Source organism: Mus caroli, chromosome 1, assembly GCF_900094665.2.
Source record: "Mus caroli chromosome 1, CAROLI_EIJ_v1.1, whole genome shotgun sequence".
NCBI lineage: Eukaryota > Metazoa > Chordata > Mammalia > Rodentia > Muridae > Mus > Mus caroli.
Window position 1 is genome coordinate 115,287,728 of NC_034570.1, and position 7,839 is coordinate 115,295,566.

General features: G+C 38.5%; 1 protein-coding gene and 1 non-coding gene across 5 annotated transcripts in view; both read right to left on the reverse strand.

Annotated features, from left to right (window-relative positions):
- The window catches only part of Dpp10 (dipeptidyl peptidase like 10), a 1,458,922-nt gene that overhangs the window by 53,087 nt on the left and 1,397,996 nt on the right, over window positions 1-7,839 (reverse strand). The window lies entirely within an intron of this gene.
- LOC115032460 lies at window positions 2,622-2,753 on the reverse strand. The gene has a single exon (XR_003838136.1). It is a non-coding gene; the product is annotated as a small nucleolar RNA SNORA17 (small nucleolar RNA).

A 7,839-nucleotide genomic window follows, 5' to 3' on the forward strand; every position in this document is an offset into this window, starting at 1 on the left:
GGAATGAAATACATCTGTACTCATGTATTAAATAGCTTACAAATATGTCCAGCATACCCAGATCTGTGGAACATAGATTAAATAATATAATGAGATATTGACTGTGTTTAATTCTATCTGTAAAATAAGAAATTATATATAGAAAAAGAAATTTGGCTTTTGAAAAGTTCTAACTGCTGTAGTTTATTCCAAGTTTTGTAGCGTTGTCCAGAGAGAATGATAGGGGAATATTCCCAAGACATTTTTGATGTAACTATGTACCGAATACATGTATAGAGATGTATAGATGTATAGATATGGGGGACTTGTAATGCTTTCTTGCCAATTCTACTTGAAACAAAATGAACACATAGTCTATATGCCACTCTGTTTCTATAGTAACAGACCCTTTATTCAAAATATTCTTAGTCCTTTTGGTATGGATCTACATTGATCAGCTCCCTGCCCACTCTGTTGGTGCATATCTATCACCTCTTTGCTCAGAAAGTCGAGGCAAGAGGGTTAGAAGTCATGTGGACAGTTGGTTTACATAGTATGGCTGGTTTACATCCCAGAACCTGTCTCAATGAAAGGAGGAAAATAAATTAGAGGAATCTTGATTTTATAAATTTTCTGGCCTGTTAGCTGTCCATATTCATGTTAAATCAAGTTTTTTTTTTTTTTGTGTGTGTGTGTGTGTGTGTATACTGTCTGAGATAGTAATATGATTCAAGTCTTTGTATGCAAAAGGTATAAATGTAAGGATGACAGGAAATCTGTGGGATTTTTTTTTTTTCAGTTACAAACCAAAGGCCAGCATGGAACACTAAACTACATCAGGCAGCTATCTTCACATGCTTTCATAATCTACTTTGATTGCTCCCAGAACAGAGAACTGATACTTCAATATCTTAGCTCATTTATAATGTCAAATTCAAGATGAAAAACCACATAGAACATTGTAATGATTTCTTTATATTTGTGTATATTTTGAAACACTTTTGGATCATAGATTTCTGAGTGTGCTAAATTGTGAGACTGTCTCAGAGAGCTAAAAGATGTCTAACAACATTACACATTTAAGATTAGGGGAAAAATCTATTGTAACTATCCTCTACCTTATAGCCTTTCCCACAACAGAAGGAAAAAAAATCTCATTGTGGAAGGTGTAGTGAGTCACTGTGTCCCTCAGTATACATATTTGGCTATACTCTCTTGCTTCCAAATGTTCATTGCAATGGCTTGTTGGTGTGGTTCGAGGCCTCTAGCTTCTGCCACTCTATCAATACTCGAACCTCTCCAGAACTCATCTCAGATGTTCTGTTATTGCCCTGTGACCTGGAGATCCTGTAGTTTTAGATCTGTAGGACCAGCCACTTCATGCACTCCAACAGTTCACTGATGGGATAGATCTTGTGGTAGACCAATTAAAAGTCCTGGATCTGGTCCTGAGACGTATTTGCATTGATCTCTTGCTCTGCTGTTCTCCTGCTCTTAGGGCAGCTCAACAGCAATGTCCTTGTCCACCTCACCACACCCTCCAAGCCAAGGTCAGATCTATTGTGCTGACTAGACAAGGTACAGGGCCTGCTCTCCTGAGTGTACAGGGCCATTTATCCCACTCTCCTGACCTTGGGGCCAGCTCTCTTGCCTGCTATAGGTGGCAAGGTGTAAGGGGATGGTCTCTGCCTTGACCATATCACCACATAACAAACAAGTGGCGGGGGTTGGGGGGACAGCTCTACTGTTAGGCAAGCTTACCCCTGCTGCCATTAGGGTCAGCTCTACTGTGCTACCTAGGTGAGCTACAGGACCCTCTCTTTTGTAGAGGGTTGTAGATAGTGAAGGACAGGGCCAGTTCTCCTGCTCTCATGATAGCAGGATCAGGTCTTCCATTTTCTGCAAATGCTGAGTGAGGAAGAGGGAGGAGGTTATCTCTCTGTCATCCACATAGGAAACAAGTGTCTGCTTTCCACACTACTTCAGTTGGTTCGGGGGAGGGTCATATCTCTCATTCTCTGGCCCCCAAGGCCAGATCTTCCACAAGTTCTGTACAGCCCTTGGACGTCAACATGTTCCCAGGCAGCAACTCAGACCAGTGACTTCTACCTGGCCTTTTGTGGTAAGAGACCCCTGCTGCTACAGAGTCATGGATCCAGATGGACCCAGAAGTAGCCCCTGATGGCAGCATAAGTTGGACCCAACCACGGCTCCAGTTGGCTTCACTGGCTACTTACATCAGCTGTCTATCACTATCCTCAAGTAGGCAGTTCTGTCTCTCTTCATTGTTCTCACATCTTTCTGTTTCTATTTCCTTTCCATTTCTATACCATCTACTTACTCCTCTTAGTGGTGCCCATGGTCTCTGAATGTCTGATATTGTTTCAGGAGTTCTCTAATCTACTTGTATAGTATAGACCTAAGGAGAGGTCATTTTTGGACATGGTCTGCACCTCCAGAGCCTGCATGGCACTGAATTGGTTATCATCTCAGGTTAGTTCCCAGTCCAAACCCTACAGTCCTGGTCTGGTGGCTCATTCTTTGCCTGGACCACCAAAGTCACCCCATGAAATGATTATCTGTCTCAGGCTCACTTCCACTTGACTGGATAACTGTTTTGTTTTGTTTTGATTTTCCCCCAAATTATTAGGCTACTAATCATTCAGATGTTCACCAATCAGCACACTTAGCATAGACATAGCCTCTCTCTTTTCTGCCACCTACTGACATATATGTGACACATCAGCCACACCTGCCAAGTCTCTAGGGGCAACACATTGACTTTTGTATGGACTCTAAGCAACACCTTCCAAACCAATCAGAATTTGTTAGATTATCATTGAGCACATAAAAATAAATGCAGAGGCTTGATTATGTCATACAAAGAGATTTCTGAATCTTAGGGTGTGTTTCAAACACTTTCAAAAAAACAAAGTCACAGAGTGAAAACTTATATTTTTCACATTATGTGTATATTTTTGTGTGTGTGTGGTTGTGCATGTCTCTAAAAGTCAGAGGACAACCTGTGGGAGTCATGCTTCTCATTCCACCATGTAGGTCCAAGTGATTGAATTCAGGATATCAGGCTTGGTCATAAGAAGCTTTATCAGGGAATTCTCTCTCTCAGTGAAAGGAATGCAAAGTTAACAATGTAAAAAAGAATACAAATTTTTATTACACAGAAATATAACTTTTTGTTAATCCATATGTCTTCTATATAAACTTGGCAGAATAGAAACCCTGGGTATAGATATAAGCCTAGGTGTAGTACTAAGAGAAGCTAGAGTATGGAAATATATTTTCAATTCAACTCTTACTTTAACTTTGTATTCAGAATAAAACATGGAACAGGAATAAGACTTCATTCATCCTCTGAAGCAGGCTGCAAATCTACAATAGGGTGGCTGTAGTGGAGACTAGACATGAGACACACACCCTGAATTGGTGATGATGTTATCTCATGCAAAGAAACAAAATCTGAGCCAGGCACTTCTATTCATAAACTGGAAGCATGTTGGCACATTTAGCAGTGTCCCTGTTTATTCAAATATCTGGTATTAAATTCTGCCCAAAGTTTACAGTCAGTGAATAAGAGAGATGCTATACTGCTTAAAAATACCATGCTTTAATTTACTGTCTATTCATCACAGGAAATGAACTCATTGTTTTCAGACAATGTCCTAATCAGATAGAGGAGAGAAATTTAATGAAAACCTTTTATTAGGTTGATTAGGTGATAGGATTATGAATTGCAAGCATGTGATTCTCGACAGTACTTCTAATCAATAATGGAATTTAATATTGTTCTGAGTGGAATAGTCAGCTATCCTGAGTGAAAGTGCTTGCTACTGTATAGACAGACAAAGTGGCAAATGCAACAATGAGATTTTTTTATTATTATTATTATTTCACACAGTTTGGGAAAATGGCAGTGCAGCTGCTTATCCTGAACAGTCTGGAAACTCTGCTCACCCCTCTCTGAGTGGGAGAGATATTGCGAGGGTTAATCTTGCTTCTCAAAATGACACCATTGAGAATCACCTAAGACACTATCTGGGCACATCTATGAGGCAGTCTCTAGATTGTGATAACTGAGGAAGGAAGATGCACCTGAACTGTGGGTACCTCCATCCTATGCTGAGCACCGGCATTCATTTCTGTCTCTGCTTCCTGACTGTGGATATGACAAGACTAGGAATTTCAAGCACCTGCTGTCATGCTTTCCCACCATGATGGACTGTCCTCAAACTGTGGGAAAATCAAATCTTTTCTTACATTAAATTTGCTGAGTACTTTGTCACAGAGATAAGAAGAGTGAGTAATAGGGGTTATGTGGAAATAATTCCCCAGGGGAAAAATTTCACACACACCAGAAGATATTCATTGTTACTGAAAGCAACTATGTATTAATGTTCGTATGTCTCTGTCCATGTGAGTGCATGTACATATATGCTGATGCCTGTGGGCAGAGGTCACAAGTGGTTACTGAATGGCCTCTTACAGTACTTTGTTCCTTTTCTGCTGAGGCACAGTCTCTTCCTGTACCTGGAACATGTATCATGGCCTGTTTGGAAACCAGCAAAGTCATTCCTTCTTTCCCTGCTCCTCTAAAAACTGGACAGACAGACATTTCTGGGTCCAAACTCTGGTGATTGTGGAATAACTGCTCGTAAGTACTGAGTCATCTCTCCAAACCTACAAATAATATTCTTCAAATATTTTTTAATAGATTTTATGATACTGAAAAAATGCAGACTTTCTGCTTTCATATGTTCACAATGAAAGTAATTTGGAAAATTGTGTAAAGGGATATACAAATATTTTATTTGGGTACAGAGATTGTGATTTTACTAGCACATATCAAATAACTAATGAAATGTAAAAATGAATGTGCACTATGCATATAATCTCACTGAAACATTGAAAAATAGTTCATAGTATAAACCTACATCAAATCAACTAAATGGCAATAAAGGTAATTGGTTTAATAATTATTTGGCATCATGAAGAAGTACATATTTGAAAAACAAATGTTAAATATCACCAAGGAGACAAGGTAATAACATATTCTACAAAGTGCATGCTGGGAAAGCACTAGGACCTGAGCTTGATCCTCATTTAAAAATAATGAAATTGTAAAAAAATTATTTTAAATTTAACTTATGAAATTAATATTAAATAAAATTAAAAAATAAAGTCATTTTAAATTAATTTTTGAAATCCAAATAAAAAATTAAAATACAAAAACTTTAACTGGCCATTATAGCAGGTCCTTGTCATCCTATGGACAAACAGATCCTTGAGAATCATGGGCCAGACATCCTAGTCTATTTGTTGAGTTATGAGAGATGGATGTAGATGCCACCTGAAGAATAGCACTCAAGGTTGACAGCTGGCCTGTCAATATGCAAGTGTGTATACACATACAGAGAAAGTGAGTGGGTAGAAAGAGAGTGAATGTCAGAGTGCAGCACTGTATTTTACACGAAATTATAATCTTAGATTATTGGAGGCTAAGAAAAGCAAAAGAATTATTTCACTTATTAAATCACTTTGACAGTGAATAGATTCTATAAATGTGGAAAAATAATCCACTAAAGGTTCATGAGCACACACCTTCCACTCCAGCCTGAAGAGAGCCTGGGAGCACTGGGGTAGCTTTTCCCGTGCTGTTTTCATCTATGCGTCTGCTAGAGAGCGCAATGTTTGCAAAGATTTACTGGTCTCATTCCGTAACCACTTCAAACACATGAACCTGCCCTAAGTGAGTCAGGAGGCTCCCATACACAGCTGAGCCTCAGGGCAGGTGCTCTGACTGCAGGCCACAATGTTGCCAGATCCCATCATGATCAGCATTCCACTCATGCCCATTTGCAATGGACTACAGCCCCAAGGCCAGAACAGAAGGACTATTCACAGCCCACAGCATCCTATTGAAAGGTCAGCAATGTAGTGTGTAGTGTGCACTCTTCTTTCATGTATAAATGATGATGTTTTATTCTGAAGAGCCAATTGGCACTATATGTAAAACCCAATGAACGTATTACACGTGTATGTGGTCTACTTGGTGAAATGTTGTGGTGAGGGGAGCAATTTGTCAACAGGATTGGATCTGGAACAGACTAGGAGGCAATCACCTGAACATCCCTGTGACAGATGTTTTGATCTGATTACTGAAAGTGGGAATATCTACTCTAAACATGGCAGTACATCCCTGTCATGCTCCCAGTAAAAGGCTGTGGAAGAAGGAAAGCTGCTATGCTATCATCTGCTTACCTTTGTTCTTGCTGGTGAGTTCACCATCCTATTAATTCTTCATCTCTCTGGTGATACTAGAATCAGCTTCTTTAGGAATTACGTGTATGGTAAAAATGGCTCTCCATCTTCTTTAGGGATCACATGTATAGTGAAAATGGCTCTCCAGTAATTTTCCAGCTCTTTGAGGCCCTACTAGAGCTATTGAATCATCCAGCTTTGTGAACCTAACAAATGCTGGATGCTTTATGTTTCCAGTGGGAGACGACTAGTTTTGGACTTCCCACTGTATCATGTAAGCCAATATCATAAACATACTTTTAATATGTACTTATTCTATCAACTCTGTTCCTGTAGCGAGTCTTGACTAAAATACTTATAACTCTTTGAACATTTAGAAATGGATTCTTGTGGAGGCAATTAAAATAGAAGTGTTTGTGAACAAGATTGCTTGTCTAAGAATCTAACATCAAAGAGCAGAATAACTTTAATGATGAAAATGGATCATTTAAAACAAGCATAACAAGTCTGCATGAGTGAATGCCACAGATCTATGAAAATCACAATTCAGAATATGCTAAATGCAAAATATTAAAAATTCCATTAGAGGGTATAAGAAAAAAAATATATCATTCTATAAATGTTGGAAACCTAAATTATATTGATTGAAATCTTTTTAAAGGCCTTATTTTAATGTAAAAAGGAACTGAAAATATATGCATCAATTGGTGAAAAGCTTATTAAAAGGAATGACAGAACAACAAGCATTTATTTATTCTTTCATTACTTTCATCAGGTATTATTTTTCAAATGTTGTATTGACTATATCACTTTTATACAATTAATAAAACAGTCTTATAGCTGTTATTAAAATGAAACAGGAGGTTTCGAACTATGTCCCCAAATAATTTGTATTCTTGTGCATGAAAAACTGTGTTTACCTAAATATCAATTTATGTCTCCATAACTGGTATGTTCTTTCCACTCACCTGACAGCATTGCCACAAATAATAGCATGGTTTGGTCCTTTTCTCAGTTTGGCAAATTGTTAATGCCCCGAATGGCAGCCAGAATGGAGTGAAAGCACTCTACTTCAACGAAACATTTCCACACTTGGAATGAAAGATGAATAAAGTCAACCCAGGGACTATGTGCAGTTGCTCTGGACATTGCAAGAATAATGGATGTGCCTGCACACAGGCTATTTCAGCGACAGATGAAATTCCTTTCAAGGCATTTAGAAAAACTCCTGGCCCACTCCTTACTAAGGAGCTACTGGCAGTAGAGAGTTGCTGGAGAAGAAACATATTTTTCTTGAGAATGTGGCCACTGGTATATTTCTTATCTTCCAGAAGTTGTCCCATCCACTTCCATATATGTAACACTAACTAGACTTAGTGGTTATTGTACATCAACAACAGCCACAACTACAACCACAAAAACAACAAGCATCACAAAAACAACAAGCATAGATACAGAAAATGAAGTTGGGAGAGGGATATACTAAAGGGGACATGGAAAAACTGCAGGAAAACATGGAAAATATTATCATATTCATATATATGTGTGTGTACACACACACACACACACACACACACACACACA